This window comes from Rhipicephalus sanguineus, chromosome 4 (genome assembly GCF_013339695.2).
Source record: "Rhipicephalus sanguineus isolate Rsan-2018 chromosome 4, BIME_Rsan_1.4, whole genome shotgun sequence".
Lineage (NCBI taxonomy): Eukaryota > Metazoa > Arthropoda > Arachnida > Ixodida > Ixodidae > Rhipicephalus > Rhipicephalus sanguineus.
The window spans coordinates 194,158,783-194,172,762 of NC_051179.1; the positions used below are offsets into that span (position 1 = coordinate 194,158,783).

General features: G+C 49.1%; 1 pseudogene; it reads left to right on the plus strand.

The window, feature by feature from the left end:
- The first annotated feature begins 823 nt into the window (after positions 1–823).
- LOC125758165 (uncharacterized) lies at positions 824–2,005 on the plus strand (annotated as a pseudogene).
- The last annotated feature ends 11,975 nt before the right edge of the window (positions 2,006–13,980 follow it).

A 13,980-nucleotide genomic window follows, 5' to 3' on the forward strand; every position in this document is an offset into this window, starting at 1 on the left:
GATGATGATCGGATGGGGGTGCGAAGTGTTTGGAGTCACTTCCAGATTGTTTGAGGGGACAGCAGGCGTGCTTGTTGGGTGAGGCTCTCTCGAGATGCTGAGGTTGCCATTTGCCTGGGTAGTAAGACCTCAGACTGTGTTATCTGCTGCCTAATTTCCGGGATTGCTGGAGCACCCACGTGAGTTTGGGAACAAGGGATCCGTACGGACCCCGAAACGTCATTTTGTTTTTTGACATTGGTCAGTGACCTGTTTTTTACCCCACATTAGTTCAGGGAGTAACATAGCATTTCGGGCATGTTGGTATGTCATACTGAGGCTTATAGGGCACGAAAGACACGAACAAAGAAAGGCATGATACATATATAAGCAACATCATTTAACAGCCATCATTATGTGCGATTTGCAATATACTAGGCTATCTTTATGTAGATAGGCTTACTTCTTACAGGAGAGGGCATTCGATGGCTTGGAAACTCATTCATCTGCCAGCCTATCAATCAATTCAGCCTCTGCTAGTATTAAAAATTGAGCAAACTTGAAGAGCTGGCATGGACGTGGTATAAGCATTGTCACCTGCACTGGTGGCGCCTGGATTATCGCAATGGCTGCAGTGGGCACCGAGGAACCCACCCCTTTTTTCTTTCACGTTTTGTAGGAGAAGCAAGGATGCTTTGAAAAGTGTAGAGGGCGCGAGTGCCAAGTCAAATATGAGGCACCCTCTGTAGGATGTACTAGATATAAAGGGTGTACTGTGAATAAACAGGGGCACTTCTGGCACTTCTGCTGGGGACTCGGAGCGTGTGTTTTACTCCGCGGCCCTCAGGCTTCAGCCTGCCTCCTCGGCTCGAACCCTCCCACCACATGATGTCAGAAGTGGGATATCTGGTTCCCGCCACTCGACATGGATAACAAAGACGCTCCAGTTGCTGCTCTCGCTGCCACCAGTCTTCGGAGTCCGGCACCGTTCTCGTTCGATGATGCCGGCGAGTGGCTGCCCTGGTTACAGCAATTTGAGGACTATGCCTTCGCCACCGGCATGAGATCCGAGAGATCCTCGTCAGCGATAATGGGCCTCAATTTTCGTCGGCAGAATTCCGTGTCTTCGCCCAGAGCTCCACGTCACCAGCAGTCCCAGGTACCCGCAGTCTAATGGGGAAGTCGAGCGTATGGTGCGGACGGTCAAGGAACTCTTCAAGAAGTCTCTGGACTGGCCTTTGGCCCTCTTGGCATACCACAATGCACCTGGCATGACCGGGTACAGCCCTGCTCAGCTGCTTATGGGGCGCAGCCTCAGGACTCGCCTTCCGGTCCCAACGGCCGCGTTGCTTCCAGAACCGCCTAACGCAGCCGACTTCCACCAGCGTGACACTGCCCAACGACGTCGCCAGCGTCAAGACTTTGACCGTTGACATGCTGCACAAGATTTGCGGCTCCTGGAGGAGGGAGAGAGAGTGTGGATTCGCGACACAGATTGTGCTGTCACTGTTCTCAGCCCAGCGCAGCGTCCACGCTCCTATGTGGTTTAGACGGATGCAGGTGTTCTTGTCCGCAACCAAAGACATCTGGTTTCGCAGCAGTCTCCGTCATAAGGGGGTCTTGACCTCAACAGTTCCACTCCACGGACACAAGGATCCGAAAGCCTGCCACAGACTCCAACTCGCCGAGAGCCGGTGTGCAGCAGTCCAACTCCCTGGGCACTTACTCCTCTACCAGTTGCATTGCCACCGGTTGCCCCAGCTACTCGCTCAAGACTGCCTGTGTCGGTTGTGCGCACTCGGTCTGGACGTTGTGTTAGGCCACCGGTGTGGTTGAACTTGTAGTGCATGCCATGAGACATTTGTTATTGCGTTGCATGCCTGAGAGTGAGGGGTTGCTTTCTGTTGCTTTCTGTTGCTTTCCCGAAAGGGGGAATGTAGAGGGCGCGAGTGCCAAGTCAAATATGAGGCGCCCTCTATAGGATGTACTAGATATGAAGGGTGTACTGTGAATAAACAGGGGCACTTCTGGCACTTCTGTTGGGGACTCGGAGCGTGTGTTTTACTCCACGGCCCTCGGGCTTCAGCCTGCCTCCTCGGCCGCCTCGGCTCGAACCCTCCCACCACAAAAAGCAGCATCAAAATAGGTTTTTCAAATGTGCTGACGCAGTTGTGTACAAGCTTCCATTAACCTGTGGCAAGAATTATGAGGGTCAAAGTGGACAGTGCCTGAATGAGCATCTAAAGGAACAATGTGAAAGAAAAAAGGGGTGGATTCCTCAATGCCCACTGCAAGCATTGCAGTCAATGCTCATACCACATGCATGCCACGAATCATGAGCGGCGTTTGGACAAGATGCGCTTCTTGCCACGGGGTGCTGCCACGTGCTGGCGCCATGCTCCGTAGTCTGCTAACATAACACAGTCGTGCACAGGAGTCACAGTGGGAGAGAGCTGCTGTGTTTCAGCTCAAGGTCATGGAATGTGCTGACGCCACTTCTCCCCGTGTCACTTCCAGCGCACTCGTCGGGACCAGAGGAGAGGGAAGGTGCTTAAAGCATGCGGCGAATTCCTGTAACTGTGCTTCTTGCTCTAGATGGATTCGAGAAATTTTTGCAGCAATCGCTTTGTGAGGTAACAAACCCTGATACTGAGGTCATTCCATGATTACTTGGCAAAGGGGCGCAGGACCCTTTTAATTTTTCTGTTTTGTTTCTGGGCTTTCTGAAGCATAGAATACTAGTTTGTGCTTGGAGTAAGTGTGATAACCTGTCAAGGGAGTCATTTGCCTAGACGCCTGCACATCCTGTTTGAGCTCTGTAATCCTTGTGTGGAGATTAACACTTTCATGAGCACAGAAAATTTGGTTGTTTTGGGTAGTCCTGGAAATATTGTTTTCCTGCCACAAGAATTGATTGACGCTCAAGTGCAGGTTATCTATCAAATGATAGAGGAAGAATTGGTCTTTCCAACAGTATTAATTTCAAACAACAGATTTATTTCGGATATTATCAAAAAATTATCAAAACAAAGAAAATTGTAACAAAAAGAAAAAAACTCATAAAAACACCAATGCCACCCTACACAAGGCAAACATAACAGTCGAAATGTACACTTTGAATACAAGGCCCTTATAGAATACTACTGCAAATATAAGCTCTGTAAGTACAAAAGTTATTTACGTACATACGAAAATATAAGCACTACTGCCTATTATGCTGCCATGTGCTGCCATTGTTTATCAATGCGGTGAAACAAAGGTTGGCTGCACGTGTTTCGCAGAAATCTTTTTTTTTTTCTGCTCCACTTTCCTTTCTTCGTCGCATAGTTTGCAGTTCTGGTATTTTGCGATTTTTTTGTGGTTGCTGCTGGGGACCCTGAGGTGCCTTCCCGTTTATATGTTGAAATGAACAGCCTACCCCATTTCCGAATCTGCCAAAGCCCATAATTTGTGAATCCCCATTTGACCACTTTCTCCCTCATGCACTGCCAATACCGGGCCAACGTTCCCCATTTTTTCATCCATGGAAAGGTTCCGACGCAGTTGGAAAAATAGCGCAGATGAATTGTTCATGTTTTGCGGTAGAGAAGACACGCGGTGAAGCTTCCCATGGGATGCGACTGTCGTCTTCTCCGGATCAGAGACACTCAAGAAGGCAAGCAACGCCTTGAACCTTTTTCGTGGCATCACTGACACTGGAAGAAGGCCTGGTAATATGTGTCGTCGACTCCAATAGCACTGCAGGCGCGGGACTTTGACAATTCCTGTGTACATCAGAAGCCCAGCGAACATGCACATCTCCTTTTCAGTGACCTCCCTCCAGAATCCATCCCTCTCGCTGTACATGGGCTTTTTGAAAATGTGCATCCACGCATACTTATTTGTGTGGTTGCATATCTCTCTGATGACTTCGGCTGCGAAAAACAACACAAAGAAGCCGCCGCACAGCACTCCTGAGTGCTAGGCCAAGGTCCACTCCGGACTGTTTTCATGGAAAGAACTCCACTTGGTTGAAAATAAAGAAGTGGGGCATGGGCTCGGGGAGAGGCGCAAGAGACGGAAAGGAGGGAAGAGAACGAAGTGGAACTCGGAGCTAGCCCTTGCACAGTAAAGACGTCTATGGGTCCTCGTTATTTATACACTCTTTGTGCAGCTGGTGCCAAGAGCTGTGACATTTAGCAGGCACCGAATACATTACATTAACGCGGGGCAGCGACAAAACAGCCCGAGGAAAGAGTGAAACTTAACGGTGGATACCTGCTGATGTTCAGGGGTGGTTTGATGCACTTTCACCGTCCGTACTGAAGTCTGAAGAATCTAAGTCGTCTTCTCTGTCTGTGCTACCACCATCATCCCGATACTCTCGCTCAGATTCATCAAAATGCGTCCAAATTCACCATTCCCGTAGAGCACCCGCGAGCGTTGTCGATGCCATAACCGAAACCGCGAGCGCTCATCTCCCCGACTGCGAAAGAGCTTTAAAAATCTCCCCGCACAGAGAAAAGAAACTCAAAAGCAAAACTGATAAGATACTTTCTCTTTTACTCTTTGGATGGCGTTAGCTGTCCAGAAGAGCACCAAAACTTGAACTTGAAGTCATCGATAACATACTATCGATGGGAATAGGTGCGGTCACAAAAGTGTTAATGTGTTAAAGAGCTCATTAAATTGCACGCAAAACAGGTTTGCCATAGATAATTCAAACTACCGTATATTGCCGATTATAAGTCGACTCCGATTATAAGTCGACCCCCCAACTTGCAACCCCTTCTAGGGGGAAAAAAAGTTGACTCCGAACACAGCCTCATGCTGCGGCCATAGCTCACCAATAAGTTTTTTAGAAGAGGGAGTGATGCAAAGAAACATTTATTTGCCCGTGAAACATTGCTGACAATTGTTCGTCGCTTGAGAGAAGGACGCAGTCACGGTCATTGCCATCGTGTGAGCCACTGCTGCTGCTCGCCGTTGGAACGGGTGCCAGTGGTACTGAGATGCCACACGTGGAAAACGCCGCACGGACCATGTCGGTTGGCAGTCCATACCAGCATCGTTGTACTCGGTTTGCGGGATGCACATATCCTTCGCGACAGTATGTGCTTTTGCTTCAATATCATCGTAGCAAACACTCAGGCTCTTACTTCTCTGGTCGTGATCCCAATCTCGAACCGCCTCCTCAACGGCAGGGTATCGTCCAGACTTCGGTCCGCGAAAGGAACGGCGTGTAGCAGCGCACGCGAAGATCTTGGTCCTTTGTTTTCTCCATTCCCTCACGAACTTTTCCGACACATCAAACTTGCGCCCTGCTTCAACGTTGCTTTCCGACTCTGCGTAGAGGATCGCTTGCCTCTTGAAAGCAGCACTGTACTGTTGCCGGCGTAGCGGTGGCATCTTGGCATCCGTTTGGCAGCGTCGCAAATCGCGCACACCACTGCTCGCAAGCGAAGCGAAATGCAGAAATGGCGAACAGGCGTGAGTGCAAAAAGACGCGAAGACGCTTGTGGGCGCATGTGACTGGCCATGTGGTTTAGTTCCCCGCGAAGTGTTGCCAGCCCACACGACGCTGCCAGCTTTTCTGTGGAACGCCGATGGTTTGTCAATGAATCGTTTCTATTGTATAAAAACAAAACTGCAGGGCGCATCGCAAGATAAATTCCTCTTTATTCATAGAGCATCGTTCGCCCTCTATCAAAGGTTTGAAATGCTGCTTTCGAGACCGTGTTTTCCAAGCACTTCGCATTAATGCCGCGCAGCGGTGATTTTTAAATGCGCTCCGTAGTTTCGCTATAGTTTCGCGATCGTCGTTGCAGATCGCAAAAATGTCCGGCTCCGGAAGCGGCGCGTGCGCGATGGGAGATAGCTGTTGTCGCGACTCCGCTGCCTCTGCAGCTGATGTTATCGATGCGTCGAATAGCAGGAAATCCGAGGACGACGGCCTTTCGTCGGACCCCACAGATAAGTCGACTTTACGATTCCGCGTATAGGTCGACTCTGATTATAGGTCGACCCCCGAACTTTGGAAGGTCATTTTATGAAAAAAATGTCGATTTATAGTCGGCAGTATACGGTATATGCCGCCAGGGCCCATTCTCGTGGTCATTTTTCATGCTATGCGATGGATGGCACAGCTAGCTAGCCACCACCATCATCACCCTTTGATTACCGTTGCCGGAGATGGACACCTGAGCGACAGCACCTTCAAACCTCAAGGGCTATGCTTTGCAGTTATTGACATGTCACGGCCACCACGTTCGCTTTTGGAACTCTTTGGTTGCATTGACATCGATAGTTCACTGCGGCACGCATGAAGACGCGTGTTTACACGTTTACGTCCTACATTCGGCAACTTTTCAGCATTTCTCTCGGCTGAAATGGTTGAGTGAGTGCAAGAACCAGTGTAGTCATATCATTGGTGGAATCTGCGAAGCTACATGATTTGCTGCAAGCCTGCTCCAAGACATCATTTCGGGCGTCTTATGGACAAACAAAACATGGGGTAAAAACACTGGAAGGGAGTTATTATATACAGCAGTAGCTGGCGCCCTCTGTGCAGCACGAAAAGCCATGGATGTGCCTAGTCTGGGAAGGGGCGGCATCTTGTCAGAATAAACATGTCTGCCTGATGTGCGTACATATTGCGTGTGTGCTGTATCCACTACATGCAACGCGACCCGGAGCGCGTATCAAGGACCCACCTATAACAGGAGTGTCATGTGACAACCTTGAAGCCCAGCCAAAAAAAAAAATGAAACAGGAGCACGCTGGGAATTCTACAAAGAGCATCGAGCACACAAGGACAGAATGGCTTCGGAGAAGGTTGGCTTGTGGATGCTAGCGGCGCTCTCTCTTAGTTTTTTTTTCCCTCTATGAAAGAGATGACTAGAAGCACACGAAATGTCTCGTGGCAACATGATGACCACACGAAATTGCAGTCGTTGCCAGTTGACAAATGCAGCTTGTTAAAGGGACACTAAAGGCAAATATTAAGTCGACGTTGATTGTTGAAACTAGCGGTCCAAAAACCTCGTAGTGCTACTTTTATGCCAAGGAAGTGCTTATTTTGAAATAAAATCATTTTTTAGTGGTCCAAATCGCGTTAGCGCATTTCAAATCACCCGCCTGAACTCAGACTTTCATACGTCACTGCTGCCGTGCCCAACGTTGCCCGCCTTTACTGCGCGGCCGCCGACACTAGTAGCAGCAGAGCAAAAGTAGCAGGACCCACAGCAGCAACAACGGCCATCAAAGCCATCGAAGCTTGCCGCATTCGCCGCAATGGATGTGGATGGAGAACTTGACAACGAGACATTGGCTCGCGACGCTGGGCTCCAATTCAGCGACTTGAGCCCCGATGAACGCGGTATGCTGCTGAGGGCTCGTAGTGCCGGCGTCGTTGCGTACTACGATAGCAGCCTCGGCAGCGACTCTCCCGAGCCCAAAAGCAGCGAGGAAACTAGCAGTGCGGTGTCGGGCGACGAAGCTGTTGTGGACCTGCCGTCACGACTCTCGAACACCGACTGGTATGTACAGATGTGTATATGTTGCTTCGTTTGGTTAGATAACCTGGCTATCGCATTGCGCGGTGGCATGCAATCGAATCAGGGTAGTTTCCTTCTTGTGTGCCCCCGCAGGGGCGTCTGCGCAAGCAGGCGTTTGGTGTGTAGCGACACCACGGACCCGAGCTAATGGGGGGTCTCGACCCCTCCCACGCCTAGCCGTGCGTGGCATTGCCGTGTCCGGGGAAAAGGGGATCCTGGGGGTTGAGCCGACGCCGGGTGATTGGACCTTTAAGGCCCCCCGGCAAAGACAACACACCCCTTTGGCCCTGGCTTCACGTAGACGGCACCCCTGGGCTGACCCACCCAGGGGAAATCGGCAGTCGCCTTTTCCTGTCTCTCTCTCCCCTCATCTGCGTCTTCACACTTTTCATCTGTCCTGTCCTCTCCTATCTTCTGTTTACTTCAAATTTTTCATGGCGGCAAGGGTTAACCTTGTGTGGATGACCAGTCTTGGCTCACCATATGGGGTTCTAGCGGTAGTGTACAGCTGGCGCTGGCAGACTTGTCTTCGCACATTTCCTGTCGCGTCCCCTTGTTGGGCTCGGTGGTGGGTGGTTGGCACCGCCGCCAAAACATAATGCGAATGCTATGTTAAGCACATCTTTTTCGAAATCCGATCGTACCCTGAAAAGGGTACGGACCGAAGCACCTCTCCAACTCTTTTCAAGACACATCAGCACTTTCCGAAGTACCACGTTATTCACAGTGAGCAGTCAGATGAAAAAGTGAGAACGATCTCACCCTTTTTGGTGGCAAGAAGCTTAACTGAAAAACTGGGACAAGGTTACAAGGCATCTAAGATGGCTAGTGGCGATCTGCTCCTTGAGCTCAAAGACAGAAAGCAGTATGAAAACCCCTCTCAGCTCACATCATTTGGAAGTATCCCTGTCACAGTCACCCCACATAGGTCCATGAACACCGTTCGAGGTGTCATCTCAGATGAGGATCTGTTGAACATCTCCGAAACTGAACTTCTTCACGGATGGAAACAACAAAACGTTATCAATGTACAAAGAATTAAAATAAGAAGGGACAACCAAGAGAAGGCAACCAAGCACCTAATACTAACATTCGGATCGAGCTAGCTACCAGAAACCATAGAAACAGGCTACACAAAACTGAGAGTCCGTCCAATGTTCCAAACCCATGAAGATGTTTTCACTGTCAAAGGTACGGCCATAGCTCTCTAACATGCAAAGGACAACCAACTTGTGCCAGGTGTGCCTCTAAAGACCACATGTCAGACAAATGTGAGGCTGCAGCTCACTGTGTGAACTGCGGTGATGACCACCCAGCGTATTCACGGTCCTGTGCTGTGTGGAAGAAAAAGACATTATTTCATTGAAAGTGAGAGAAAGCATTTCTTTTAGGGAAGCCAGAAATAGATGCTCACCATTCCATGGCACGACTTATGCCGATGCGGCGCGTTAGGGGGCAGCGTCACACCGGCCTCCGCCACTTGCCCTGCCCGCCCTGAGCACCTGCCCCCAAGGCGGCAGTAGCTCAGGCTGCTCCGCCTACTCGCGAACAGAGCCCGGCAACTCCAGGGTCTTCGGGTCTCAAGGCCTCGTCTCACCAGGCGAGGCCCAAAAACTGAACTGCCTGCTCGCGGATGCGGGCATCCAGTGCCTCACAAGGGGCAATGGACACGATGTCGGCACCTCAGGTGCCTAAAGAACGGTGCGGTTCTTCCGACCGTGCCAAGAAAACAAAACAACTCATCAGGGGGCCGGGCGGCGGTCCTGCCTCCTGAAAGAGAAAATAATGCACGTGAACACTCATCACTTTCTTACAGTACACACAGCACCATTTCATATTTAATATGGAGCCACATATAATACAATGGAACATAAGAGGCCTTCTTAAAAACCTCGATGATACACTGCGATACAATGCCAGCAAAACTCTTGTCACTTATTGATGGAGCTGGAAACCAGTACACATCTTAAAAATGATTGAGATACGCAATCTCTTTTTGCAATAGCGCAACTGATGGGGAACTTATCCACAAGCTTAGTTTAAAAGTGCTGTGTGTACAGGAGACACACTTAAAATCCAAGCACACTAATTTTCTCCGCCCTTACGTCATTATCCGAAAGGACCGCGATGATGCTGCGGTGTCATCAGGTGGCGTAGCCATTATAGTAGACAGAAGTGTAGCGTGTGCACAACTAGCGCTTCAAACAACCTTGAGGCAGTTGCCATCCGAGCCGTTCTTTTAAATAAACTAATTACCATTTGCTCACTCTACATACCACCACACTTTCAGCTCCACAAACGGGACCTATAATCATTAATCGGTGAGCTACCAGAGCCCTATTTGATTCTTGGGGACTTTAATGCACACAATGTCCTGTGGGGCGACTCTCGCTGTGACGCCCGAGGACGTTTTATTGTTGAATATACGAACAGCGCAACTGACAAAGACAGAGGAAGGTAAAAACACACAGCGCTGACTTTCAACAATGATGTAATAGCGGAGCGAAGTACATATATAGTGAAAAAATGGGCATGCGTAGAAGGGTGCAGTTAACAGCCACTGCGATACAATGCCAGCAAAACTCTTGTCACTTATTGATGGAGCTGGAAACCAGTACACATCTTAAAAATGATCGAGATACGCAATCTCTTTTTGCAATAGCGCAACTGATGGGGAACTTACACATGTAACATCAAATTTACTTATGTGATAGGCCTCAATTATCTCACGCGTGGCCTGCGTGTGGTGCTTGCCTATTACCTTGCAACGCTCAAAGAGGGGCACGCAGCCGCAGTCGCGGCAGTGAATTCCGAGGTGTCCTTGAGCCGCATTGTGCACATTATTATTATGCTCTCTTAAATGGTAATTCAAGCACCTGCCAGTTTGCCCTATGTATTTCCTACCGCAGGAAAGCGGAAGAAGATACACGACACCAGTAGTACAAGGAACAAAGCGCGTTCTGTGATTCACAGAGCATCTTACTCTATTTGCAGCTAATTGATTCACCAGCTTACAAAGCTTCGATAGCTTTTCCGGGGCGGAAAAGACAACAGTGATGCCAGCGCGTTTCCCAATTTCAGCCTATGCGAAACGTTATGCAGATAAGGGACTGCAACACAGTTCTTAGGAACTGACGCATTTTGAGGCTGAGATTGCCCTCCTTGATATTTCAATTTCTTCAAGAGCTTTTCCGCAACAGCAGAAATCAGGGCAATGGGGTAACCAGCGCTTAAGAGGCGCTCGACCTGTGCTTTGAAACTGCGTTGCATTGAGTGCAAGCATGACCTCCTAAAAGCGTTGACGAGGCAAACATTAATGACGTCCCTTTTCAACAGTTTTGAATGAGCTGAGTGAAAGGGTAAAGTGGGTTTTCCACTTCTCGGTGTGAACAGCCAGCACAAATGATCACTCTGAAAACAGAGCATTAGGTCTGTTTTCAACAGGAGCATTACGCGAATCTCCAACAGCAGAAAACCTCGAAAACTTCAAGCATGTCAAATCACAGGGAAGGAGAACGCGCCGACAAGCAAGGCGAGAGAGTTGGGCAAAATTTATAACAGGTATCAACTCTTACACAGATGAGGGGAAAGTATGGAACAAGGTAAAAAGAGTTAAAAGCCAACAAACATGTTCACTGCCCCTGGTAAACAACCAAGGAGAAAGCTTGGAAGACCAAGCTAATTTTCTGGGCGCACACTTCCAACACATATCCATTTCATCACACTACTCTGATACATTCTAAAGGTACAAAGCACAAATGGAACAACAAAAGTTAGAACGAAAATGTACAAAAAACGAAGCATATAATCAACCATTCTGCTTAGCAGATCGAGTCATATACGATATGCTGAAACACCTGCCCTCCCAAACACAGAAAACCCTCTTTTCCTTATACAATGTTATATGGACCTCTGGAGAGATGCCCTCTACTTGGAAGGAGGCCATAGTCATTCCAATCCTGAAACAGGGAAAGGATCCATCCTGTGTTTCCAGCTACCAACCTATAGCATTAACAAGTTGCCTATGCAAAGTGTTTGAGAAAATGATTAACTGCCGCTTAACACACTTCTTAGAATCAAACAAGCTGTTTGATCCATATTGCCACGCCGTCGACGTCACGACCACGTGACAATATCAGTGCAGCTTCCGAGAAGGTCGATCTACCACTGACTACCTCGTACGTATTGAGGCACAAATTCGCGAGGCTTTTGTCCACAGACAATTCTTTCTCTCAGTATTTCTCGACATGAAAAAGGCATATGACAGGACGTGGCGCTTTGGAATACTGAGAGGCCTCTCACACTTAGGCGTACGTGGCCGGATGTTAAATATAATCGAAAGTTATTTGTCGAACCGCACATTTCGTGTTTGTGTGGGCAATGCGCTGTCGCGACCGTTCGCGCAGGAAACGGGCGTACCACAAGGTGGTGTGCTTAGCTGTACGCTTTTCATTATAAAAATGAACTCGTTGCATCTTTCCATCCCACGAACTATGTTTTATGTTACATATGTGGACGATATTCAGATAGCATTCAAATCATGCAATTTAGCGATTTGTGAGCGGCAGGTCCAGCTTGGGCTGAAGAAGGTGTCGAAATGGGCAGACGAGTACGGATTCCGGTTAAGTCCACAAAAGAGCACCTGTGTTCTCTTCTCTAGAAAGAGGGGCTTCCACCCAAATCCCGATTTTGACCTACATGGTCAACGGCTACCTGTAGAGGCGGAGCATAAATTTCTAGGATTAATACTCGACTACAAGCTCACATTTATATCACACATCAAGTATATAAAAAACAAGTGCATAAAAACAATGAATATCCTTAAACAACTGTCACGCACTGCGTGGGGTAGTGACAGGAAGTGCCTGATGAATCTGTATAGAAGCCTCATACGCACGCGCCTCGATTACGGGGCCGTTGTTTATCACTCCGCGACACCAAGCGCATTGAAGATGCTTGATCCTGTCCACCACCTGGGCATTCGCCTTTCGACAGGTGCTTTTCGGACAAGCCCGGTAGAAAGCCTGTATGTGGAATCCAATGGGTGGTCGCTCCACTTGCAGAGATCCTACATGTCTTTCGCATATTTTCTCAAGGTGAACGTGGACAACGAACACCGCTCATACTCCACTATCAGTGATCTGTCCAGTTGTACCCTCTTTAACAATCGTCCGGCGGTGAGACATCCCTACTCACTTCGTGTGAGGGGCCTGGCTGAGGAAATTGATGTGCCACTTCTTGAACACCGTCTGATGGCTCCCGCTGTGCATCTCCCGCCGGGGCAGTGGCAGGTTCTAGATTGTGATACATCCTTCGAGGAAGTTACAAAGCACGCGCCTATCGCACATATCCGTACGTACTTCCTCGAACTGCAGCACAAGTACACTTGTCCGGAATTTTTCACCGATGCTTCGAAGTCTCACAGTGGTGTATCCTATGCAGCGGTCGGCCCATTGTTTTCGGATGCCGGCGTTCTGCAACCGAATACAAGTATCTTTACAGCTGAGGCTTATGCGATATGTGTGGCTGTTAAAGGGGCCCTGCAACACTTTTTGAGCATGCTCAAAAAGCGCTGCCGATCGGTAGTCGAGGCTCCCGAGAACACGCGAGCCAAATATTATAGCGATGCGCACGGCCTGGAATTTACAATAAATTCTCAAAGTCAGCTGAAAATCGCTCCCTCTTCTTTCGACAAATGATGTATTAGTCCGCAAAATATGACGCGATTGTCGGCAGTTCCACCATTGGCTGATGTTATAATCACGATAACACCCTCATTATTACTTTCGTTGTTAATTTTGAGTTCAATAAGTAGATAATATGTATGTTTATATTATGTTATCGCGTTAAAAACACCGAACAAACATTAATATTAGCACTTCCGGTCTCACCGACAGCTCGTCTGCTCGTAGTTGCGTGGTTCCGTTTTCTTCGCCATGCGCAGTGCCGAAAACGTGAATATTTCTGTGCTTTTGACCATCGCCGGTTGCCGTTGAGAGTGGCAGCCGTTCGAATGTTGCCTCGTCAGCTGAGAACTGCATCGTCGGCACGTTCTCACGACCGACCGAGGCATGGGCGCAGCGTGTCTCCGATAACAATGCTGGCGTCCGGTAATGGCGGCGCTTCGGGGTCGTCTGCCAGTGCCGTCTTACGAGGCGGTGTATCGGAGTATGGGCCGAAACCGATCTCAGCTGTCATTCGTTCCAAACGAGCGCGCAGGTTTGCTTCCATGGTTGGCAGAGCGATGAAAACACTACGGCGTTCGAGGTGCACACCCAACATTACCAAACCGACGCGCAGTTTTCAAGCACGCGCGATACACAGTGCGATCGACTCCGCTCGACGAGAACGACGCAAGCCGACCGGAAGTGGCGGCACAGACCACGTGGTTGCACCCAGATGTCAGAGAGAAAAAAATGAAGAAAAAAACTCCGCCGGCGCTCTTGGGCGGAGCCTCGCTCCTTTG